The following is a 26,796-nucleotide window of genomic DNA, read 5'->3' as shown; positions in this document are numbered from 1 at the left end:
TGATATCTTCATTTTGCATGAAATCACACTGAATAAACATATATCCGTCAGAATAAGAACAGTAAAAAAGCAATTACTTCCACATCTTTCCTCTGAGGCTAACACAGAGAAGAGTAAATTGTCTAACAATGGACAAATCATAACTGGTTTTTAACATTTTAGATTGCTTTGGGGAAGCGATACACTTTATATTCAAGTTTTCAATGGCATAGTATTATTTATTAATGATGAATTTATTAATCAAATCTTCAGAACATTATTTAAGCCATTGTTAATAGCTGTTTGGTGGTAAAACTATTGCATAGCACTTAAAATCCAAATTAATTTGGCCCAGGAACTGGACAACTGATTAATAAAATATAGCAATTATTTCTATTGTCAATTCACTGAAAAAATTATGATTATTTTGATGTCATACATTGTTTATAGTGTAGTGTCAGTAACATACAAAATGCTGGATTTGCATACACATGAATGCAAGTTACATACACATGTGTATACATAAAATGTATTTGTACATAAATGTATGTGTTAGCATACAGGAATAAAAATTATAGCTGTTACTGAATGCTGGGTAATTTGATCTCACCAAAAAATCACAGTAATATTTTATATTTGCTTTTTTCAACAAAATACACAAAAAAAGTTCTATAAAATAGTCCAGCTTTTATAGTTCTATACTAAGACATAAAAACAATAAATTTTAAAAATTATTTAATGCAATAGTGGAATAAATTTTAATTATAAAATCAATGTTAAAATATAAAATGATTATTAACTATTAAGTGAAAGTATACAGAATGGTATTAGAATTGTTTCCATTAAAAAGGGGCTTTTTCACTGTTCTGGCTTCTAATGCCTGAAGTTAGAGTTAGCCACAGGCCTTCCACATGAGTCCTCAGAAGATGTCATGGAAGTAGAGAATGACATGAGTATTTGTTGTATTGAGTATAAAAAATAAATTAGCAGCACTGTGAAAAAGATCAAGATTGTGGGTTCTACAATGGGCCCTACCTCGAGGCAGCCACCTTGGAGAAGGAGGATACATGAAGAATGGAAAGAAACGGAAGTGAGAGTTCTACAACTCTGCTGTGGCGGCTCCATTAGAGTTGGGCAGGCACAGGAAGAGATACAGTATCCAGCAGCAAGGCAATGAGGTTCAGGACCTTTTCTGATTGAGAAGGGAAACTGTTTTTAGAGCAATGCATTATCTCTGTGGTTCTGGGATTATCCAAAGCAGGGAGAAAGCAGAGACTGAGTGAGATTGGACTACTCTCCCAGTCCAGTTATTTATGGTTTGTGACAGATTTCATTTTATTTAAACAAATCAAAATTGATTTAGACAATTCAAGTATTGTGGATAATTTCATGCCTATTACACTAGAAGGCTGGAATTTTGACTGGATGTTTTCCTCTATTTATGAAACTTTTGTATAGTTTAAAAATTTGCTAGTGCTCCAATTTACTGAGTAACTGCTTGGGGTATAACCATGTACACATAAGTGCCGCCCTCACCTATCCTCTCATATAGGAAACATCTTCATTTCACTTAGGTTCAGAAAATGTTCTGATTGTCTATTGCTGCATAGCAAATTGCCCCACACCAACTGGCTTAAAAAACCACGTTGTTTTATTCTGTTAACTTCAGGAATTCAGAAAGAGCTGAACCAGGTGGTAATAATTTGGTTCTCTCATTCAGTTCCAACTCAATAATAGAGTAAGATATATGGGACGATAGAGCAGCTGGGGACGTCTGGGCAAAACTCTCTCCTCCAGGAGTCTTAGAGTCTTTATCTGTGTTATTTCCATGTAGTCTCTCAGTGTTAATTAATTTAGGCTTCCTCATAGCATGTCAACAGAAACATGTAGTCAAACTCCTTGCATGGCAGCTAATATTTTTCAAGAGTGAGTATTCAAGCAAACAACGCAGAACCTGCAGTGCCTTTGTGCGACTTAGACTGAGAAGTCACATGGTGCTTTGCCAATGCTGACATTCTCTGTTGCTCAAAAACATTGCAAAACTTGCCCATTTTCAAGGGGGAGATGATACAGATAACTCCTGGTGATGGGAATAGTGTAAAGGAATCTGTGGATATATTTTGGAAGTGCCACAGAGAACACATGAAACACAGAAAGAGCAATTGGTGGACCCCAGGTCTGTAGAAACCAAGGGCTCTTCCAAGCCAAGCATTTGTTCATATCAATGTAATCAAGTGAGATCAGGAGACTATGTGAAAAGTCTAAATGAAAACATCACTTCTTAGTAATGAGACCAATTGGAGCATTTTCCTTGTCTTATTAAGGTTTTTCAAAAAACATTTGCCAACAATAGTACCAGCTGTAGAAATAACACAGCATGACATAATGAAGTCTGGCTTTGTTTCCCAAAATAACATATTACAAATGCAATACATATACTCTGAATTACAGGGTAATTTATTACCACTGTTAACATAAAAGGTCTCAAAATAGGCGTTCTTCTGTTCTTGCCATTATCTAGTCCCTATTCTTTCCAGTTGTGCATTTGATTTCCTACTTCTTTTCAGTTTCTTAAAGACAGAGCATTGGACTCATTCCTTTGTATTCTCTGCCTTTGTGATTAATGGTAGCTTAAGATAGTACACAGCCACAATAAGTAATAGAATTTAATTTCACTATAAATTTTTAAATTGTAAAGGGATAACAACAGAAGGCCCCTTTGGTGGGAGAGCAATGTCAAACAAATGAGTGATTTTTCCACAGTAATAAGTAACTCAGCAATGAGCATTTGTCATTTCCTGTCAGAGGCGGGCTTGTGAGGCATCCAGGCATAATTTACAAACCTGCTGGTTCCTACCCATTGTTCACTGACTACTCCCTTAGTCTCTATCTGCCTGATAGAACAGAAAAATAACCTCAGCCTAGCCTCGTTATTCCCTTTCTAAACTACCATGCATACAATTATCTGCACTGTAGGTTTCTCTTGAGACTCTGTTGGTTTTTCTTAGAGAGAAAGCTTATGACAGTCATTTTTTTCATTTTTCTGCTTATAAACTTCATGGTTTCTTTTTTACAACCTGTTATGTCTCCTTATATTTTAACCCTTGATTATTTTTGAGAATTGGATCACTAGGTTCAGAGTTGTCATCTTCTACATGCAAGCTACGCAAATTTTATTCAACTAATTAAAAACATAGTTAAGATGACATAGAAAATAAGGAAAATACAGTCTCAGGCCATGCGATAAAAGCACGCAAAATACTTTTTCTGTAACACGATGGCAATTATGCAAAAATGTGTAAACGTAATAGTAAAAAGTAATATTCAAATCTGGCACAGACTTTAAAATGATGGACACCAGTAGCACTATTACATTTTACAGATAAAGACTTACACAACTACAGTTAAGATTTTTCATAATGCCGTAGCACAATGCTATGAATAAAAATAATTTACAATGAATATTTTATTTTTGTAGTGATTGATTGACTCATGGGAACATGACTCTATTTTAAGAAAAAGAAACTGAAGGTCAGAAATCCAATTTATGATTAATGTCAACACTTTTGGTGTTGGGTAAGGTCACTGAGGATTGCATATCTGCACAAATCAGTTAACTTTTCGCCGTATGTGTTATAGAGGAGGGGAGAGGAGAGGAACAACTGCACATTGCAATAGAAACAAAAAAGATGGAGAGAGTATGGGCACATAGCTGTGAAATCAGAACACTAGTGGGAATTTTGAGTAATAGCACCCTTTCCTACTCAGAAGTAACAATTTTAGGGCAAAGAAAAGGGGGCACGGCATTACTGCATAAAGAACTTTGAGAAACACTTGAGACTCACCCAAAGACAGATGGCTAGTCACAGGCAAAATTGGAGAAGAGGTGGGAGATCTGACTCTTAGTGCCTTGAACATTTTGCTTTATCATTTTTGCTTCTTCAATGGAGCCATCCCAACATCACATCCACTAGAAACAGGAAATGACAAACTGAGTAGACAACTCCGGAACACAAATAATTATTTACACACACACAGAGAGAGAGAGAGAGAGACAGAGAGACAGAGAGAGAGAGAGAGACAGAGAGAAAAGAGAGAGAGAAAGATCTTTCAATTTGTCAATTTAAGGAGTTATTGCACATTTAATGGTAAGTGTATTTTGCAACAAATAATCCCAAACAGAAATACTGTGGCTAGATTTACACATCCGTTAATTAAACAATCATAGGCAGGGGATCAATTATGTTTGTTTCATTATCTTTGTATCACCAGTATCTGTAATATATATTGATACATAGTAGGTGTTCAAGACTCAATAACTAAATTAAAGAGTTGCCTAGCATTTAGATTTATGCCTTGAACTTGCTGAATGTAGAATGATTTACAAAATAAATTGCCACTGCAGACAGAACCTATGACATGTGTCTGAGTGATTTTTAATGTCAAGTGGCACTTGCCATCACAGTGCATCTCTCCTTGCTGTTTATTCAAATGCATAGTAATGGCTTAGCCAACCTGGATGAAATAGACTCAGAAACTGTCCAATTAAATTATGAAGGAGGCTTGGGCATATTGGTTATCTATTGCTGCATGAAAAATTAACCCAGAACATAGCAGCTTAAAACAAACTGATCTCAGTTTTTCAGGGTCAGGCATCCAAGAATTGCCTAGATAGGTGGGTCTGGCTCAGGGTCTTTTATGAGGTTTTAGTTGAGTGATTGGTCAGGGCTGCCGTCATCTGAAGGTTTGACTGGTGCTAGAAGACTTGCTGCCAAGATAGCTAACCCAGACGGCTGTTAGTTTGAGGCTCCATTTCTTTGCTCTGTACTTTGCTGTAGGGTTCTTGCTTACTGGACCTCTCCATGGGACTGTTTGAGTGTCATCATAATAAGGCACCTGGCAAATTTTCCAAGAAAGTGAGGAGGACGACATGGTGCATTTTATGTCCTAATCTTTGACATCACAACTCACTCTTCTGTCACATTCTATTCCTTAGGAGTGAGTTACAAAAGATAACCTACAGGCAGGGCACGGTGGCTCATGCCTGTAATCCCAGCACTTTGGGAGCCCAAGGCAGGTGGATCATGAGGTCAGGAGATCGAGACCATCCTGGCTAACATGGTGAAACCCCGTCTCTACTAAAAATACAAAAAAAAAAAAAAAATTAGCCAGGTGTGGTGGCGGGCACCTGTAGTCCCAGCTACTCGGGAGGCTGAGGCAGGAGAATACGGTGAACCTGGGAGGTGGAGCTTGCAGTGAGCTGAGATCACACCACTGCACTCCAGCCTGGGCAACAGAGTGAGACTCCGTTTCAAAAAGAAAAAAAAAAAAAGATAACCTACATTTTTATAGCGGGAATCACACTTCAGCTTTTGAAGAGAAGAGTATCAATAATCTATAAATATATTTTTAAATAACCACATGAGATCATAGACCTTTTCAACAGTACAGCAGTTCATCAGTACAATAGTTCAATAGTACATGATTTATGTATCAGATTGTACTATATATGTACATGTACATGCAAACATATTATGTTAAAGACTCCTTTAAGATGATTTGCATTTTTGTGAGAAGTAATTGAAAATCTAACTAAATGTGATGCTCCACACCAGAATGGATGCCAAGCATACTAAAAAAGAAAATGTTGGCAAATAAGAGAAGAAAGACAGGCTTGTCACAAAGACAGAGGAAAAGGAGGCATCTACATTAATGACCACAATAAAACAATCATATGCAATTACACACATGGTGATATCTACCTCTGTTCCTATTCCACATCCTGGCAACTGGGTTTTGATGAGCATTAGTGGCCATCACATACACACCACCACCCTCTAATTAGTCTCACACACCAGAAGGAAGTAATAAAATACTTTTTTCCAAGATTGACAACTACTCACTGCACGTCTGCATGTCTTTGCATCAGTGTCTCACAGATTGATGGCATTTGTTGGCATGGCCCCTACCACTCATTTTTGTATGTGAGCTGCAAGTCTGTCAACAACTATTATAAATACAGGATATCATCTACCTGTAAAACGTATACAATGCACATAGTTGACTAGATGAATTTTAAGTTTGAAATTTCCCTATGGTGCCCTAAGCAAACACAGAAGTAACTTTTAGAATTACCTGACTATAATGCTCCTTTTAAATGCTTTGTCTCTGTGAAATGTCTATAAGAGACTGGGTGCAGTGTTACCAAGTTATAAAACTTTGTGATTCTGTTTCTGTGATAATTCAGGCAATATATTAACAATATTAGCAAATATGCACATTTTTATTAGCAGTGAGTATCTTCCCAGTATTTCCTGACAAAATGTGAGGAGTGAAATGTCTTTATCATTTCCATTTTACTGCTAAAATTTTGTTATTTACCATAGGGGTCCAGGCTACTGCTGAGTTTTACTCTGTAATTAGAGGTGTGTGAATCAGAACAAAAATCAAAGTCTCACTCATACAATACTGAATATTTCCTGCAACAGGAAGTTCACCAAATTAAAGGTCTCACCTTTCATCAAATACTCGAAAGAGAAAACGTGTTCAGCTCATTTTGCTAAGCAAGATGAGAATATATGGTGAAAATGGAAGACTACCCAAAATATTTCATAATCTAATTCTGTCTACCTAAGGGAAATTGAATAGGTCTAAGGGAGATTAATCTTACGAATAGGTCTAAGGGAGATTAATCTTACTTTGTTTTGTTACTTGTTCCATGATAGTTTATGATTGATAGGTACACAAGTGGCCCTTGCATCTTCTATAGTCCTGTGCATTAGGTTGTGTTGTGGAGTTGATCACGGCCTATCTTCTATAATCAGCATGCAGAAGGCCATGGTATGACAACCTGGAGCTTGGAATTTGGATTATAATATCTTGTTATTGGAGATTTGGGAATTATGAAATTCAGTACAATACCCAAAGTAAACTCTCTGGGCTGGGAAACAGACAAGGCTGTAATCTAATTAATTTTTATTTTCTGGATTGCAGATGTTTTGTTAGTTTTATCAGTCGTGGTGTAAGTGTGTGACTTTGAAAAGATAATTAAGCTCCCTGCACCTCAAGTCCTTATCTATAAAATTACTCCCCTCATAAGGTCAATGTGAGAATTAAATGCAATAATGTCTCCAAATCGCTTATCATGGTCCCTGATGCATAGTAAGCTCACTGTAAATAGTGTGAGATGCAATTATAATTTATTATATTATTTTATTTAAAGATATTGGGGATTAGGGTTATAGAGAGGAATGAAATGGCTGAAGAATGTCATTTAATCACACTGTCAATCTTTATAGCTTTGAGGGATCTTAGATGTGATTTATTATTTGTACCCTTTTAATAAATTACTTTTCAAGATTGCTCTGGAACTTCAAAATATTGGTATGTGTTCTAGATGCAGTGTGACCAAAATTTTGGCCGATGGACTTGAGTAGCTATAAAAATGTTTGTTACTGGTGCAAAATGAGATAAGAATAAAATTGAGAGTAATTTAAAATATATATATTCTATATATATTGTATAATATATAATATATATTCTATATATATTGTATAATATATAATATATATTCTATATATATTGTATAATATATAATATATATTCTATATATATTGTATAATATATAATATATATTCTATATATATTGTATAATATATAATATATATTCTATATATATTGTATAATATATAATATATATTCTATATATATTGTATAATATATAATATATATTCTATATATATTGTATAATATATAATATATATTCTATATATATTGTATAATATATAATATATATTCTATATATATTGTATAATATATAATATATATTCTATATATAATATTATGTAGAATATATATAATATTATATGTTATATATAATATAATTATAATATAATATATATTATATTATATAATATATAATATAATATATATTATATTATAATTATAGTATGTATAATATATATACTATATATGATATGATATACTATATATTATATATTATATATTATATATAGTTTATATAATATACTATAATATTATTATAGAATATATATTCTATATTCTATATTCTATAGTCTATATATTCTATATTATATATAATATATATTATATATTCTATATTCTATATAGAATATATAGAATATATATATGGCAACCTAACATAGTCACAACATCCAACATGTAATTACTAGACTTGTCCTGTTTTATAAGGTAGTTTTTTTTTTTTTTTTTTGAGACGGAGTCTTGTTCTGTCACCAGGCTGGAGTACAGTGGCACCATCTCAGCTCACTGCAACCTCCACCTCCCGGGTTCACACCATTCTCCTGCCTCAGCTTCCCAAGTAGCTGGGACTACAGGGACCCGCCACCACGCCTGGCTAATTTTTTGTAATTTTAGTAGAGAGGGGGTTTCACCGTGTTAACCGGGATGGTCTCGATCTCCTGACCTCGTGATCCGCCCGCCTTGGCCTCCCAAAGTGCTGGGATTACAGGCGTGAGCCACCGCACCTGGCCTACAGGGTATTTTTTAAAAGAATGAATCTCTGATTGGAAAGTAAACTAATTGATTCCTCACTACAGAAACTTGAGAAGTACTACTGCAGAGTAGATATAGGTTATTGCCAAAGCCTTTCTCACAGTGAATGGGAAACCTGGCTGAGCCTCGGTATGGGATGCAGAATGTATATGTGGCTGCTGAAGAAACACAATGGAATATCTAATTTTATTTAACTTTATTTTTCCAAAATTGTGAAGAAAGTAGCATCAAGAAGCCACTATTATAAGCATCTAATATGTCAAAGGCTGATCACAGTAATCAGTAATCCCACAGACTAGCCAGAGAAGAAAAATGATCAGTTACTATGTTCAGATTTGCATCAAAGCATAAACAAGAAATCACATAAAAGTCACAAGACCTCAAAGTATGAACAGAGCTGTATGCTAACACAAAAGTCTTCTAAATTAGAGACTATTTTTTTCCTACAATTTCCAAGACCTACTATTAAAGAGTTAAAAATTCTGAATCCACAAACGGAGAAAAGTAGAAATACCTGATTAAAATAGAGAAGTGAATTGGCAAGGACCTAGGAAATTCATGAAAACTTTACTGTCTAGGGCAGATAGAGGCTAAAGTGCTCAGAGTCTGAGTAAAGCATTTGCTACCACTCTGCTGCTAAGGTGATGGGTGTTTTCAGCAAAAATGTGCGCTTTGCCTTAGCACGTAAGAAATCAATTTTCTCCAGTATCTCCAAAGCATGCAATTTCTCAATTCTTATAGCTCTTTTTAGATGGAATTCAACGGCCAATGTACCTTGTTCTTTCCAAGCACTAAATTAAAACTCATTCTTTCTATGTTCAAAAATATGATTAGAATGTTTTACTAAGGAAAGTAGATAAGAAAATTATAAATTAGGCTATATAAATGGATTGAAACTGTAAATTCTAGAGTTCTTATTTAGAGGACCCAAGGAGAGGTCACTCAATGCCTTTTCTGAAATGAAGTCCTCAGGGAACTAAGTTCCAGCTCTACCTTATCTTATGAAATCTAATCCCACATTTCTCATTTTTTAAAGGACACTTTCACTTGGAATTCTCATCAACGTATCAAAGTCATCAACATATTAAAAAAAAATTCATGTTTTCTACATATTTATTGGTTCTCCCAAATTTCTTATTTGTGCAAGTGACATGACTCTCTTCTAAATATCAAGGCATTTATATTGGAAGCCTTCAAGCCCCTGTCACCCTCATTCCTTTTGTCTCCTCAGTTATTAATATTAAGCTTGTTAGCTCTTCCTTGGTTGTATCACTCTATTCATCCTCATTTCCTGAAACTGCTGCAATAAGCCCAGTTTGGACTCTTAAATCTCTGGACTCTTGCCTCTTTCCTGGAGTATAATGTTCCTCTGCCTTCTACTTCCTGTATATAATAAGAAGTCTCATTTTCCATGTAACATGTACATGTCAATGAATTTCAGGAATGCTTTATCATATTAAGGTGATGGTTAGTCTCTGATGGATCTATAAGATGAAGGCATTAATAACCGGTAATAATGGCTGAAGTTTTCCAAAGGAGTGAAATTAATGCTCAGTAATAATGTATCAGAGAATATGGAAATGGAAACTCAGAATGTGAACAAGATGCAGTTACTGTCTCCCATCAGTGGGAGAATAACCCTTTTTTCAAGCAGAATATTCCCTACCCAGAATGCTAACTTATTAAGTTATTAAGGGTTATCACTAATTCCTGATGAGGGATAACAGACACCAAAATTTTCTGTATACCCTTTATTGGTAGTTGTAAATAATCTTGAATAGTAAATGCTCTAATTATAGGTATATTTATAGCCATAATTACAGACACAGTTATAATTGCCATATATTCATAATTATGATTACATTTATGATTATAGTTACATTTATAGCTCTTGTTAAACTTCCAACTTCATGCCAGAAGGATCTGTAACTTTAACCACTGAAGCCCCAGCACTGAGCTCAGCAGCTAGAATGCAGTAAGATTTTCACAGATAAATATTGAATAAGATAGGAGCTATCTTTACCAAATTAACTGAATTATTCTTACTATGTAATTCCATCATTCTCTAGAATGAAAAGCCACCTGGAAATATTAAGGAAATATTGATACCCCAACAAAATGAATCCTAACTAACCACTTTAGTTCTGAGTTCTGGTGCTCCAAATGGGCATAGCCAGATAAACATTGTTAGATAAATGGAAGTTATCAAAATCTATATTTCGTGAGATGCTACATTTTTATCCTAAAAATTTGATTTTTATACCACTAGAGCATTTTATAAATCATTTAAAATGTTTAAATTAACAAATCACAACACTAAGAGAAATATCTACATACATATCATTTATTAATTGGTATATATTAAGGTTTCTCAATGTGTGTCAATATCCACAGGCACAATCATATGTGCATATTTGTGATTTGTTGGTAGCTACTTAAATATGTTTATATATTAATGTGTCCATGTTAATCTTTGAACATACTGAAAATTCTGCCCATCAGTTTTCCCAAGGATGTTGTTAGAAGGCAACGTACCTCTTCAGGACAGTTCTAGACAAAGTGCCTGGGTGCAGTTTCTGGGACCTCATTCTAAGTTGTTTCAGAAATTATCTACAAAGTCATTTGACTCAATATAAGGCAGTAGTTTGAAAGAAAATGATATGAATCTAGGAATTCAGAATGGGCTGACCTCACAGAGATCAGATGCAAGTAAGTTTTGGAATAGGAAATAGGAAGATAAGGTATAGAAGGACAACGCTGTGTGCCAAAAGTTGTCTTGACATCAAGTCATTTTCAACAGCATCAATGTAAGAATTTAAATTTCTCGTACCCACACACATTGTAAACTTCCCAGCACTCCATGATATCTCAAGCATATGTCTTCCTAATAGCCAGTATCTCTTTATCTAATATATGTATAATCTTATTTAATTCATTTTACAGGGGTAAATCTCACTCTGCAAACTGGGTGGTAACAAAGAAATATCATATTACTTTATTTTAATCAAATCAAAGAAATCTGACACTGAAACTTCATTTTATCAGAACAACAGAGCATCTACACTCAGTCATTTTTAGGGGCACTTTACCTTTCCTGAAGTTACATATATGTCCCTCACCCACCAGCAGGCTATTGATACCTTTCTTATCCAAGGGGCTGTGCCACTTTCATTATGAGCTTGAGCGCAAAATTATGATCCCACCCCTGGGGTGCACCATGCAAACAAATTCTTGCACTTCCCAGGGCATGCCTCCCCACCAGGGGCCTGGACCTGCACATAGGTCTCCATGCTCAGAGAATTTGAAGATCTCAGTTCCCACCTTGTCTCTAGAAATCCAAGGCATTTCCATTTCTGTCAATGTCCTTTCCTCCATAAGCATGAATCCCTGAGTCTCATCAGACCAGCCCACTCCTGCCAGGCAGGAATCCCAAAAGGACCCATTTAAATTCTTGAGAGGAAGGAAAGAGAACCACTGTAAGAATAAAATACATACACATTAATATTTCAGTAAATTATCTTCCCACATTGCAATTTATCACATGGATAAGGAGAAGAGTCATTCCTCACATTTTCTGGCAAAAAGGCAGTGAGAAGTCCTCTCAAAATACATCTTTTTACCTGAAATTATTCACGAGAAGGGGAAAAATACCTCTTTCTAGGACTTTATCTCTACCACAAAAGCTTTTAACCAACAGAAAAAGAGCACAATTAGATAAACCAAGGTATTCAGCCTTTAGTACATTTTGGTTCTTCACTTACCCTAGTTAAGGCTACTAGTGAGGAAAGATAAAAAGAGGAAGCAAGAAACAGACTTAAGAGGCCATAACTTTTCATCCAAGTCTCTCTATATGAAGTGTTAACTATATTAGTAGTAATTCTTCACATAATTATCATATGTGGGTTTTATAATATGAATATTATTTTGATATATATTTATATCATTCTTTTCTGATTTTTTTGGTAGAATAAAAGAAGGAGTGCTTTCTTATATTTAGAGAGTATTGCTGAATATACAGGGTGATAAAAATTCTATTTTATTGGAACAACTAATAAAAACATATGTTAATATATTGGTTGAATACAATCGACCTGGTACTTGAACGTGGGATAGAGATATGTCTCTATGCATTTGTGAATATTGGGTGTTTTCAGTTAAACAAATTATATTTAATTTTATCCTGGGATAGAGCTGTGGTTTGGCAACTTTTCCAGTGACAATGACAAATTGGAGGAACACAGCCAGCTACAAAATTGCTACTTACTAAACTCCTTGTCAATTCACTTCTGCATTCTTTGAAAAGAGCGATTTCGTAGCCTTTTCTCTACAGCCCTAATGCCCTCTATAAAATAAATACCCTCCTAAATGGTCACATCTGCTTACTCTTGGCCCACAAAATGCTTAGTCAATGAAATAAGCCACCATAGCTACTTTGCTCACTTGACATTAAATCAAATTTTGTGGCAAAGGAACATTGAAGACCAAATTGTGTGTGCTATTCATATAACTTGTATTGCTTCAAAAGTCATTTAATTTCCCGAAGGTCTTTAAGAGCAGTTATTTTCTCTTTTCTAAAAAATTTATTTATTTATTTATTCCTTTTACTTACTCATTAAACAAATATTTATTAGATGCTTACTATATGCCAGGCACTGTGTTGTAGATACAAAGATTAATAAGGTCACAGTCCCTGCTCTTAAAGAGCATGCAATGTATTATTGGAGACAAATATAACTAAAAAATGACAAACACAATGTAGTTAAAGGGATGAAGATGGAAGGTCATAGCAGGAAAACATAAAAGTGTGATCAATTCTGCTAGGGCCTGGGGACGTCTGGATAGGTTTCACAGAAAAGAACATTCTCAAGCAGGGCCTGAAAAATGAATTTCTCAGTCAGCAAATGGGAAAGGAATTTTGCTATTAACAGATTCATATCACAATTACAGTTGTATATAATTCTGTCAGAATGGAAGAAAAAGATGAAATTGAAAGTGTTGATGGATGAGGTTGGAGAGATGAACAGATGAAAGAAATCCTTGGATATATAAAGCTAAGGAGTTCAGATAGTGTCATACAAGAGATAGAACATGATTGGAGGATTTGAAGTGTAATGCAATGTAATTTGTATTTTTTAAAAGATTATTCTCACTATGGAGTGAAGTTTGTGGCCAATTTAGAGTAAGACAAGTGTCCAAAGTCTTAGATTGAGTGAGATTTTCCTAATGCTTACTTTTCTGCTACTTTCTATGAAATGTAACATTGTTATATACTTTTTCTCAATACAACTCTCCTACTGTAGATTTTATAAATCACTCTGGTTGAAGTCTCACCTTATATCTATGTGTGTTACTTCTTATTTCCATTCAGTGGTTCATTTAATATTAACATCAAGAAATAAGAAGACCTTAAGGAAAGTAGTAATAATGCAAATTTTAAATATTAGAAAATACAAATAAGAAGTTATTGGTTATCTTTATGAGAATCAAGTAAATGACTGGCAGAAATTAGTTGTATTATATCTAAGTAATTGGCAGAATTTTGACCTTTGTTTTTAAAAAATATTTCAGCTTTCAAAATTGGCTTTTAGATAATGAAACATTAAAAAGAACAATTTAATTGTGTAGTCAGACATATTTTTATAGAGACATTCTTGTTTTTATTTTACATTGCAAACAAGGATATGATCCAGGGAAGAATTAATAAGTTCTATATTTTGTTTGCATTTTATCTATTGCATGTGTTTTTCAAGAGAACTATATATAATCAGACATTTAGTTATTGTAATTATAGCAGAGATTATCAGAAATATATTAATTACTTTAAACAATCCCTAAACGTCAATGCCAATTGTTAATTGTGATTACCTAATGCAGATTACATCCAAATAAGGAACATTTGGCCCTATGTAATAGCATATACAAATGGTAGTATCCATATTATGAGAACAGAAATAATGAACAATTAACTTTGACTGCAGGTCTGATTTTAATAAATGCATCTGAGAAGACAAGAAAATGTTGCTAAAGATTTTTAGAATGCTCATTTAACATCCTTCTTTATTCTAGTTTGAAGTAAAGTTACCAAGCACAGGATGATTACTTGTGTGATACAATATGGTCACCGCAATGGTTTGAGCAGAGGTGGTGTCCTCTCCAAAACTCGTGTTGAAACTTAATTTCCAATGCAGTAGTATTGAGAATTGTGATTAGGAGATAATTAAATGATCAGGGCTCTGCCCTCCTGAATGATATTAGCACCTTATGAAAGGGCATAAAACCAATATGGTATTCTTTAAAAATGCTAAGACAGTGGATATAAAGTGTTCTCACCATAAAAATAATAGCTATGTGAGGTAATGCATATGTTAATTAGCAAGACTCAGTCATTCCATAACGTATACATACCTGAAAACATCCTGTAATACACAGGAGATACAATTTCTTATGTCAATATAAAAAATTAAAATGTAAAAATTAATAAATTAACAATTGCAAAAATAAAAATGGGCTCAAGAGGCTCAAGTTTGAAAGGAGTGCTCGCTTATCCGTCTGTCCCTCATGCATATAGGACACCATGTTTCTCCTCTCAGGAGGATGCAGCAACAGAGCCATCTTTGAAACAGAGCAGCCCTCACCAGACGTCAAAGCCAGTGCATCAGTATTGTACTTTACATCCTTCAAAAGGGAAAAAATAGATTTCTGTTCTTTTTAAATTACCTAGTCTATGATATTCTGTTATAGCAACACAAATGAACTAAGACAGTAACTTTATGAATTTGTTTCACTGGTCTTTCATAAATTTAGAACTTATAAAAGAAAACAAGAAGAAAGATTTTACTAAGTAAAATCGTGAAACTTTAACAACAAAATATTAAATTAATAAATGACATATGGATTCAAACTACAGCCAGTAAAATTATTAGCAATCAAATATTTAATGAATAAAATCTGTTAAAAAGACAAACACCCTAACTGAAATATGCAGTCATGAAAAAATCAATTCCAAAAATAGACTTCTTTAATATGGTCAACAAATATTTGACAAAAATATTCAATATCATTAATAATCAATACTATCAAGCTAACATTTGTTTATAAGATTTACAAAGCTGTGAAAGAATGATGTGATGTACTCTTAGTGACTAAACACCCAAATGGTTGGATTAGAAATTGGTACAGCTTTTCTGGAGGGTATTTTGATAGTAAATGTCAAAGACTGAAGAATCCCCAAATCTCTTAATTACCAATTTTATGTTTGATAATTCATCTTGAAATAATTTTAAAACTGCCTAAAATATATTAAAAGAAATGTCTATGACCATATTACTTATATGCAAGAAAAAAAGCCTAAGAAAGCCATGTAAATTTTGTATATTAGATTATTGAATTGTGTCCTACAATGAATAAATAATACGGCAGGTATCAGTTTTAGTTTTTAGGGTTGTTGCTATTTCTTGTTACTAAAGAAAACTGGCTACCAAGTTATATAATGGCAAAATGTCCTTTTAAAACTTAATACAAGCAAATTTGCATCTGAAGACAAAAATTTTGCTACAGTCTAAAATACAAAAAATGTTTATATTCATACTGTAAGATTATTGAAGCTTTTTCTTTATTTCCTTTTTCTTACTTGTATTTTTATTATTTTTATGATGATTATAGAATATTGGCAAATTTGAAAAAACACCCAAAATCAAAACATCTCCCTTCCCCTAAAAAAAAAAAGAAAAAGAAAGTAAAAGACAAAGAGTATATATTGGGCCACAGTGAGGAGGAAGAAATATACACTGGAGAGGAAAATGCTATACCCAAAATGACGGGGGCATTTTTAAGAACATTTTGGAAAACATCAATGTAAAATAGAGAAAAGTAAATCATAAGGATTATGCTAGAGACCACAAAGCCAGATAAAAAAATCATCAATATTACTCAGTTAGAATGTATTAATATTATAGTAGCAACTTGAAAAATATGCCATTTTCGAAAAGCTATAGAGTGACTTGTGATTAGGAATGTTCTTATTTACCAATAAGAAAGAAAAGGTGACAGTAGTCAGAAATGGTATTTTGCAGACAATGGGAGCTTTGAAAAGGGAAGTTTACAAGGGCACAGGATCAGAGTGCCCATGCAAACTTTGTGAGGGGAGAGTGCAACAAGATTTTAGGATGGAATGGATTGCTGCCTGTCATGGATACTCTAGCCACACTACTGTACATTAGTGAGAGTGGGAAAGGATGATAGCTACAGTAAAGAGATAACACATAAAAAGGGAATTAAATCAATTCCTAGTTTGGCTCAAGTTGAAGGAACAATAAATAAAAGTTAAATACTTAAGTACAAATAGGATATTTCAAAAACTTAGCTCTTATATACAGTGCAATGAACTGCTTTTTGAGATTGTGATTTTCCTCTCGGTGAGTTTGCTCCAGTAAGATAGAGGAATGTATATTATTGGCATTGCTGCATAATTCTTTGTTAGGTTAGAAAATGTATTCTATAATTTCTACCTTCTCTTCAAATTTGAAAATTAATACATTCAATAAAGCACATATAGAAAAAATTCCAACCTTAACTCGAACTAGAAGCTTAACTTTCTTAGCTCAATTTGAAAAAGCGTAAAAATCCACTACATTAAGGTAAATGGATGATGAAGTATCTTATTTATCCTGTTAGGAAGAGCTAGAGCAGTGCTGTACAATAGAAATATAACTTGAGCCAAAATGTAATGATAAATTTTCCAATAGCTCCATTAAGAAACAGGTAAAATTAATTTTTATTGTATATATTATTTATCCCTATGTATCTAACCTATTATCAATTCAATAACTAATCAATAATAGAAACTATTAATGACCTATTTTACATTTTCTTCAGCATCTGGTGTATATTTTATACTTAGAGAACATCTTCATTTAAACACTAATTTTTATTGGGAATACTTGATCCATATATGGATTCATAAATTTACATTTGAAAAGCAGATTCACATAACCAAGTTGTTCTAAACGAAGTGTTCCATTGGCTGAATTAAGTATTAGTTTTCTAAAGTTAAATTTTAAACAATTAAAACTAAATAAAATTAAAAATTCAGGTCTTCAGCTGCACTAGCCCAATTTCACATACAAGGTTACCATGTGTGGCTAGTAGCTACTTCATTAGACAAAACAATACTAGAGGAGGCTGATATCTAAATTAGTGGATAAAGCAATGAGAATTTGCCTTGGTGGAATTATGATGAAAGTATTGAAAAGAAGAATATTTGTAGAGTGGGGCTGAGATGGGAGTTATTGTCATGAGACATTATTACAGGGAAAACCAAACTTCTTTCCACTCCCAAAACACGTTAGTTTAGCTCTTTCATTCCCTTTTATCTTTGGATGCTTTATATTTATTTTGAGAATATATTTACCTTGTCTATACTTTCTATATACAATCTTTAAGAGCCTTGACTTTGTTATGTATTTTACCTAAAGACAAATATAAAAATAGTTATTATTTATCTAGCACTGTATGGCCTTTATTTCATTTAATATTCATAACCAATCTGTGAAGTGCAATGTAAGAAAATGGCAGTAAAGAAAGGTTAAGTAGCTTACGGTCACACAGCTAGACAGAACTAGAACTAGATATCAAATCTAGGTCACTCTGACACTTAAACATGCTTACTAGACTCTTGATAAATATTGTATTATGTTAAACAGTACAGACCTTTAATCAGCCCTGGGCCACTAAAGGTAGATGAGCTCCTAGAGGACACCCACTAAAACTCACTCCATTCATAATGCTGCAAGTGGTGTTTATTGCCCACATAAAGGAATGCAACTGAGGGACGGGAGGTATGGTTTGGAAATGTTCATAAAACCAATTCCTAAGCTTGCACCACAGTATTAGAGAATTAACTGGAAAGTATCACCTAGCCAGTTATCTCATTATGTTTCCCTGAAAATACATCTCAAGACGAAAATAATCACAAGCTGACTTCTTTGCAGGGGAAATTTGATCCTCTGGTTTTTCCTTTGGAAAATTAGATTTGTCTACAAAAAATAGCATTGCAATCGTATCAACAAAAGACAATAAAAATAACATTTTCTTCTCTTCTGTTCTTGTCCTGAGCCCCAAAAGCCAGCTGGAGATTTTCTTCGGAAATGTGCTTCTAGTTATATATTTGTATTTTAAGAATCAATTCGTTTTATTGGGTTTTGCCTAGGATCAACCTAAGAAAGGGACACTGTAGGGGTAAGGTGGAGGTAAGATTTGCAAAGTCCAGATGAGGTTTGAGTCACGTGAATGAAAAGCAAGACCTAATTCAACAATGCAGGTTGGAGTCTGCTCTATGATCAAGTGGATCATTTGGAGAAGTGAATACTAGTAATATGTCGTCGAATTATTACAATAATGTTACCATTTAGCAAATTCATAGAGCAAAATTGAAAAAAGGACTTTCTAGTTGACTTTCAAAATGTATCCGAATGTGTAATGAATCTGGTCATTTCTTTCCTATTCCACATTTGTCGCTTTAGTCTAAGTCATTCTTGTCTGGTGAATGGCCTCCTTTGGGTCTCCTTGAACCCGTTGTTGTCCTGTTCTGCCCCTTTTCCACACAAACAAAATTGTGGAAATGCAAATCGGATCAGGTTATGTCCCAGCTTAAAACTTTTGCAAAAGTTTTTGACTATACTAAGAAAAATACTGAGGTTTACTAGCTGTAAATCCCCCATATACTTTTCAGACTTTACCTTTTTTCTTAATTGACTTATCATTTATCTTACTCAAATTATTATTCTGACTTTTGAATACATCTAACTGGTTCCCATTTTGGGACCTTTGCACTTACCATTATTCATGATTGAACCAATCTATTTCCCATTTTCATGCACCTCTTTCTTCCTATTAGTAAGTTTCAGTTGAAATGCCACCTCCTTAGATTCTGTCTGTCTTATTCATCACTAAATCCCCTAGTAGGTGGTTAAAAATATTCAGTGACAGACTGGCCAAATGATAGAGTTATTTTAATAAAAATATACTGTACAATAGTAAAGTTGATATATTTATAGGCATATATATATGTATATATAAAACAAATTTAATGTTTTAAAAATCTACTGGGCTTATCAAAAATATTATTGGGTCAGATGATATGAGTAGTTTTTTATAAATGAATTTAAGAAGTTCCTCTCCCCTAATATGTTGGATCTTGACTGCAAGAGCTCATTATAAAATTTTTAGAATTTTTGTGAAATTATTAAACAGATAATATTAAAAATTAAATTATATGAACGTATTGTTAAACAAATGATGTTAAGAAACAAAGATAATAAGCACTCAAAACTCACTAATACTTAATCTCTTTACACCTTTTACTATAATCCAGGCCAGTGTTCAGCAAATGTTTTAAGTATAGGGCCGAAGAGTAAATATTTTTGGCTTTGCGAGCTATATCATCTTTGTCACAACTACTCGACTCTGTCCTTCCCATGTAAAAACAGCCACAGTCACTGCACAAATGAATGAGGATGGCAGTATTCAATGAAGCAAGTCAGGTTTGGCTCAGAACCTGTCATTTGCTGACACTCCTCTCTAGATTCTTTGCTTCTCTCATACACATATAACGGAGAGGCTTTAAAATGATGTTCTAATGTGCATTTTCTCCCCAAATCCACATTCAGAGATTTCATATTAGTAGCTTGCAATTTGCCATGGAGGGAGTATTTATACCATTGAACTTAGCAATGCTACTACTCAGATCTTCTAATTCTCTCCCAGAAAGCTGGTTGTTAAACATTTACCAGCACACCAAGCTTACCCCAGTCAAGAAAAACAACAACAACATTATTAAAACACTTGTTAAAGATGGCAAGGCAGACTTTATTCCAGGGGGCGGTCATGGCACTATGTACAGGAACCACTACAGTGAGGTCTTGCAGCAAGGGAGAGAGATTGGACTCAATTCTGACTTCAACAAGGACAGGTGGAGTTTTATAACCAAGGAGCATGATTGGGGGTCAGTGGATGGAAAATTGCTAACAGGAAACACCAAGGATAAGAGATTCCTCACTAAACTAACTTGATATAATTACTGCTGAAGGTAGGCCACAACGATAAGATCCCAAGTCAGATATCAAGCGTGGGGGTTTTTGCTAAGCTGGCTTAACAGGATTCTTGCTCAAACTGGATTCTACAAGGATGCAGAGGGAAGACCAAAGACTCCAGACCTAATCAATGAGATGATTTTAAAGGAGTCTGACTCTAGTTTTGGTTAAAGAGGCTTTCATTACTGCCTCCTATTCCCCCACCCCCACCACCACAGAGCTCATTGGTAAAACTTGAAACAAGAAAATACCACACTCATAAGAAGTCTGTTTCTCTCAGGACATCTGTTGTGCTGTCAAATATCAGGATCTGACAGGAACAGGGAAGGCTTCCCTTTCCTCTTAGGTTACAACACAGCTGCACATTTGGAGAGTTTTACAAATATATAAAAATAGCATATTATGTCAGTGATTAGAATATGTTTAGCATCTCGACTTCACTCAAGACTTTGCAATGTATAATCAATGTTAATATTCAACAAATATTTATGGAACACCACTTATATACCAGGCAGTAGGCATATATCTGCATAAAAGTTGCATTAGTAAATAAAATAGTGCTAAGATGAAAATATAGCCAACAGGAGGATATAAAATGCCAGCAGGTGGCTTGGGGTAAATTAAATTTTTAAATAGAATGCCCAGAAAGTGCCTTACTTTAAAGTAACATTTGAGCAAACTCTTGAAAAAACTGAAGAAGGAATCTGTTTGTATAGGAGGACAGTGGGAGAGGAAGGAAAGTTTTAGGCAGTGTGAGCAGCAAGTGCAAATTCCTAATGTGGGAGCAGGTCACAATGTTCCATCAACAAAGGGGCCAGTGGCTGGAGAAGAGGGAGTGAGGAGGAGGATTAAGGAGTCAGGGGGAACAGGGATGGAAGATTACACCAGTCATGTAGGCTATCAACGGGATGAGGGCTTCTCCTTCTAAGTGTGGACACCTTTGGAAAGTTCTGAGCAGAAGAGAAACTTGATCTGGATTCAAATTTAAAAGAATTATTGGAGAACTAGGACACGTGGGAAGGATGGGATAGGTGAAGCAAGATTGCAAAATGTTGATAATTGTTGAAAGCTGGTGATGGATACATGGCAGCTTATTATATTTTTTCTCTCTGTTTTGTGGAATTTTCAAAATTAAAAATGAAACAAAAGCAAAAAGAATATATTTTTAAAAAGGATTGTGTTATAAAATTGACTCTAGAGAATGATGTTTGCAAGATCAGTGGGAGGCTACTGCAGTCATACTGGCTAGAAATGGTTGTGTCTTAGACCAGATCAGTGAAAGTGGTGATAATTAAGACAGAGCCAGATTCTTGGCATATTTTAAAGGCACAGCCAGGAGTAGTAACTAAAGAAATTAAATGTGTGAAAAATCTTTTTCTTTTTCTCAACTTCAAAGGCATTCTCTCTTATTTATTTTTGTATTTTTTTACCCCCGGATTTTCACACTATTGAGACAAAAGATGGTGAAATTCGATAGCTTTTTTTAAGAAAAAATGTTTGTCTTTCTCTTTTTATTTTTACTTACTTGGGGCTTATTTAACCTTTAGCAATGTGACTGTCATTAAAGGTGTTTTATGTGCTTGGCAGTAGATGAGTCTCTCTCCTGTCCAGGTTTATGAATTCTTGTCACCAGGGTCTCATTTAAGCCAAGAATCTCAGGCTGTCACTACTCTTAAGAGAGAATCACTGTCTCACTCAGCATTTCTCTGTGTTAAAATAATGCCATCTGTTGTTAGTCAAGCTGTAACTATAGGCTCACCTGCAAAGAAGAATGTTGAGTCTTGCCATGAGTTATGCCCATTCCACACCGTGTTCCAGCCTTCTAAAGGAGAGGCTGTTTCAGATGCTAGTAACACTGCATGTAATTAGGTATATGGAACAAATGAAAAGTAATCAGTAAGTTTATTTTCTCATATAAAACATAGTCAATTTATTCATTAGATCTGTCTCCAAAATATTATTTGCCTGGGTAAAATTTGAAAGGGCAGAGTTAAAGATACTCCCCCTAGAACCAAACATTGACATGCCATTATATTCTGCCTATACTCTAGATAAAAGCTAACATGATGGAAAACTAGGGTCGCATAAAAATTCCTGGAGAAATATATCATAAAAATGTTTAAAAGTACAGCTAAGGTCTTAAGAGGAAATGAATATTACAGGGAAAAAACCTGAAGAGGTGAATGAAAGTCACTTGCTGAAGTGTAAAAACTTATCCTGTGGCTTCCCTTAAAATTTAAGCCAAGGGAATCACGTTCCTTGGTTACTAAGGGATTTGGTTTTACTGAAAAGTGTGAGGTAGATAGTTGGAGGTGAATGAGATGCCCGAATAAAGCGGGTTGTTCCCAGAGAGAAATGGGAAAATAGAAGAAAATTCACTCTCCAGCACAGGATGATGACCATGAAGCTTGTCTGTCCCTGTCTGGACTCTCACTAAAAAAAAAAAAAGTTATTGTCACCTAAAATATAGAGTCCCTCAGCTTGGGCAGCCATCAGGTTTAGAAATCATTTTACAATATCCATGTAAATCCAGAATCCTCAAGATAAAAAATTAATACAGTGATAAGTTATCGGTAGGCAATATTTTCAGGTTCTTTTTCAGGAAGCAAATACATAACCCATCAGGAGTCACGCTTCAAAAACTCAGTCCAGAAGGGATACCTGTCTCCTACCACTCACAAAGACAGGAGTTCATGGCATAAAATTACAAAAGAAATGAGAAAACAATTTGTCATGATTTAGAGTCAGGCATAACAGATAGCAGGATCCTCAGATAACAGAGGAGTGATCAAACACAAGGAGTAAAATACAAATATGCAAACATTTTTAAAACTTTAAAAAATAATTAATACCCCTAAAAAAGGAAACACATGGCTGAGGAGAAAAAAAGAATGAGAATATTTGAAAAAGAAACAGATAATGCTTCGAGAGAAGACAAAGTAATTGCAGAAGAAAAGTAACTGAAAAGGTAATATAGAAATGGGGACAAGTTATGAGACATGGAATTAGAACGAGAAAGAATGGGAGGGGCGGGGCTTGAAAGACATAACTGCTGGGAATTTTCCAAAATATTGTGCAAACATAAATTCTCAAAGTTTGTGTGCACAATTTTCTGAACAACAAAAAAGAAGTTAACTTAGATCTGGGATTTCATGTTATAAATCTGTAGAATCCTCAAGATTGAAAAATTTTAACAATGACAAGTCAAAAAATTGTATGTAAAAATGCATGTTAAACTGATCACAGGCTTCCAATAACAAGAGAGACCAGAATGTAATGGAATAAGACTATTAAAGTGCTGATGGAAAAACATCAAATTCAAATTCTGAATTATATCTAAAAAGTATACATCCATTATATATATAAAGAAAGGTAAATCCAAGATGAAAAAGTGGAGTATAATAGGAAATGTGAGCTTTTGTTACATTATTTTTGTCTCTTTGAAATCTTTACATAAGATTAAATTTAAATTTTAAAAAGTTTAAAAAAATTCTCTGATTACCCTAAATCTTGAAAGAAAGGGAGGCCAATTTATTGAAAGAATATTTTAGTATTTCACGAAACATTTCAATTAAACAAAATGTGAAAAGGAAAGGAAATAGACATTTCCAGATCCTGCAGCAGCAGGAATCATGATTTTTCTGTCCATAACTCTACAGTGTGTTTTAACTCCACAATTCTCATTTACTCTTTTACATCTGTTCAAATTGTTCAGGTGACTCTGTATCAATTGTTAATGATTGGAAGCTGATATTGAGTCCTAATTCCATAAAAGGGAAAATTGTTGTGAACCAATCTTTCACTCCATGAATTTTCTATTAAATTCTATCTTTTACTGCTTGGCACATACACATTTTGTCTCCTTTATCTAAAGATGTCCTCACTTTAGTACGCTGTAAACATTTTTGCTACCTCTATAAAAAGAGACAATCCCAGATTTTCTCTGAATGCCCAATCCAGATTTGATATCGGGGCACCCGTCTTGTTCATATCCAGGCTCTGTAGACAATGAGTCGTTCTACAGTATTTAGTCTTGATCAGATCTCACGTGACTCTTACTATCTATTTCACAAAGGACTATTGATCCAACATTCAATTCATTTAGAGTGAGCCATCATTTTTATGTGTCAAGCAGTTAACAATGCTTAGGATAAATTAATAAATGGAACTTTGTTTTGTGGGAAAGAAAAGCAGTAAACTATTTTTTATAAATAATACTACAAACAGTATATTAGAATTTCATAGTGCTTGAAAAAATAGAATATATAATAAAGTGTATTGAAAATTCTGGAGAGGAAAGGGCAGCTCCAATATTATTTTAGGTGGTCAGGGAAGTTTCATTGCAAAAGTGCCATTTAAGCAAAAACATGAAGAAAGCAAGGTCAGTAGACATGTCTGTCACCTGAATGAAAAGTGCTGCAAGCACAAGGAAGAGTCAGTGCAATAACTCTCAGGTAAGAGAGTGGTTAGAGCAGTGACTAAGTTGGAGAGTAAAGATGAGACAGGTAACGGAGATTCCAGGCATGAAGCATCACTTTACAGCCTCTCTAAGGATGTTGGCTCTTTACTCTGTGTGAAAAGCAAGCCTTAGTAAAGCATTACAGGTTGAATTGTATCCCCCAAAATTCATATTTTAGCATCCTAAGCTCCAGTACTCTGGAATAAGACCGATTTGGAAACAAGGCCATTGCCCATCCAATTAATTAAGATGAGGTCATTAGGGTGGGCCCAAATCCAATATGATTGGTATCCTTATAAAAAGGGGAAGTTTGTAGATAGACACACATAGGGAAAATGCCATATGAAGATGGAGGCAGAAATTGGGGTAATGCTTTCCCAGCAAAATAAATACTGCGAGCAAACCAACAGAAACTAGGAGAGAAAGCATGGAATAGATTCTCTTTCTAAGCTCCCAGAATGAATCAATGCTGCTGACACCTTCATCTTGGAATTCTAGCCTCTAGAACTGTGAGAAAATAAATTTACGTTGTTTAGACTACTCAGTCTATGGTACTTTGTTATGAAAATCCTTGCAAACTAATGCAGTAGGTATTGAGCAAAGGGGTGAAAGGATCCTACAAAAGTTTTAAAAGAATCACTGTTGGGTAAGGCAGGCAAGAATAGAAGCAAGAAGACTGCTAAGCAATTTCTTGCATTAATGCCAGCAAGAAATCTAGGGGTCTCAGATCAGAACTGAAATAGTAGAGATATTGAGAAATTGTCAGATTCTGGATGAATTTTGAAGGTACAAACAAAAGGGTTTCATGATAGATTGAATGTGGGTTGTGAAGAGAGGAGAAGTCAAGGATAACTCAGGTTTCTGCCACGTACATCTGGAAATATGGAGATGTCATGAATTAAAATGTAGTGGTAGAGCAAGGACTGAAATCGATTTCTCGCTCAGTTTATCCTGACTGCCAGAATAACGTCCTTGACCTTGGAATCAATATTGGAAAGATGTGCCAACATTATAGTCTCAGAGTCTTTAATCATAAGTGCACACACAGACATACACACACACACGTATATAGAGAAACACACACACACACAAACACACGTCTCTTATATTTTAATTATGATGACTAAAATGTTTTAATCCTAGCATATCATTTCCTTCATCTCCCTTTTTGCCCTAATATGGAAGCTAATTATCTCTTCTGTTAAAGTAAAAAATATTTTTGACTTTTTAAATTTAGTTTGAAAGAACTGCAGTAAGTAAGAATTGCTGTTTTTATCCATTTGTCAGAACAGTAGGGAAAACACATGCTCTTGAATGTTCTTCATATTTTTCTTATAATTATTCCATATTGGATAATTTTTTCTCAGTTGCTCTCTACTCTAGAAAATAATCAGAAATGCTATTTATAAAAGAATAATTTTTCTTATTCTTTTATAATTTTTCTTATTCTTTTATAAAGAATAGAGAACACTATTAAATAGCTGAAAGTCTATAATTTATGTGGTAGAATCTCGGAGAAGACGTTGTACTTTTCATGACATTTGCAGTAGACTCATCCCTGATAACATTGTGAAAATTAATAAATATTAATACTAAATAAAGAAATCCCATTTACTTCAATGTCCTAAAATAGAAATCCCCTTTACTTCAATGTCCTAAAATAATTGCCCATAATTGACTGCTGCATTATTCCCAGAATAAAAAATGAAATCCTCAAAAAGTCTGTGTTTTCTT

General features: G+C 34.1%; 2 long non-coding RNA genes across 2 annotated transcripts in view; one reads left to right on the top strand and one right to left on the bottom strand.

Moving 5' to 3' along the window:
* The window catches only part of LOC134759695 (uncharacterized), a 94,037-nt gene that overhangs the window by 5,875 nt on the left and 61,366 nt on the right, over positions 1-26,796 (bottom strand). The window contains exon 4 of the long non-coding RNA XR_010136266.1: positions 3,825-3,949. This is a non-coding gene — a long non-coding RNA (uncharacterized LOC134759695). The remainder of the gene's footprint in view (positions 1-3,824; positions 3,950-26,796) is intronic.
* The window catches only part of LOC112132116 (uncharacterized), a 60,496-nt gene that overhangs the window by 23,303 nt on the left and 10,397 nt on the right, over positions 1-26,796 (top strand). The gene's annotated exons all lie outside the window — the stretch shown is intronic.

The sequence above is a fragment of the Pongo abelii genome, chromosome 12 (assembly GCF_028885655.2).
Source record: "Pongo abelii isolate AG06213 chromosome 12, NHGRI_mPonAbe1-v2.0_pri, whole genome shotgun sequence".
Lineage (NCBI taxonomy): Eukaryota > Metazoa > Chordata > Mammalia > Primates > Hominidae > Pongo > Pongo abelii.
The sequence above is the reverse complement of the archived record's forward strand: the minus strand, read 5'-3'. Positions and strand labels throughout refer to the sequence as shown.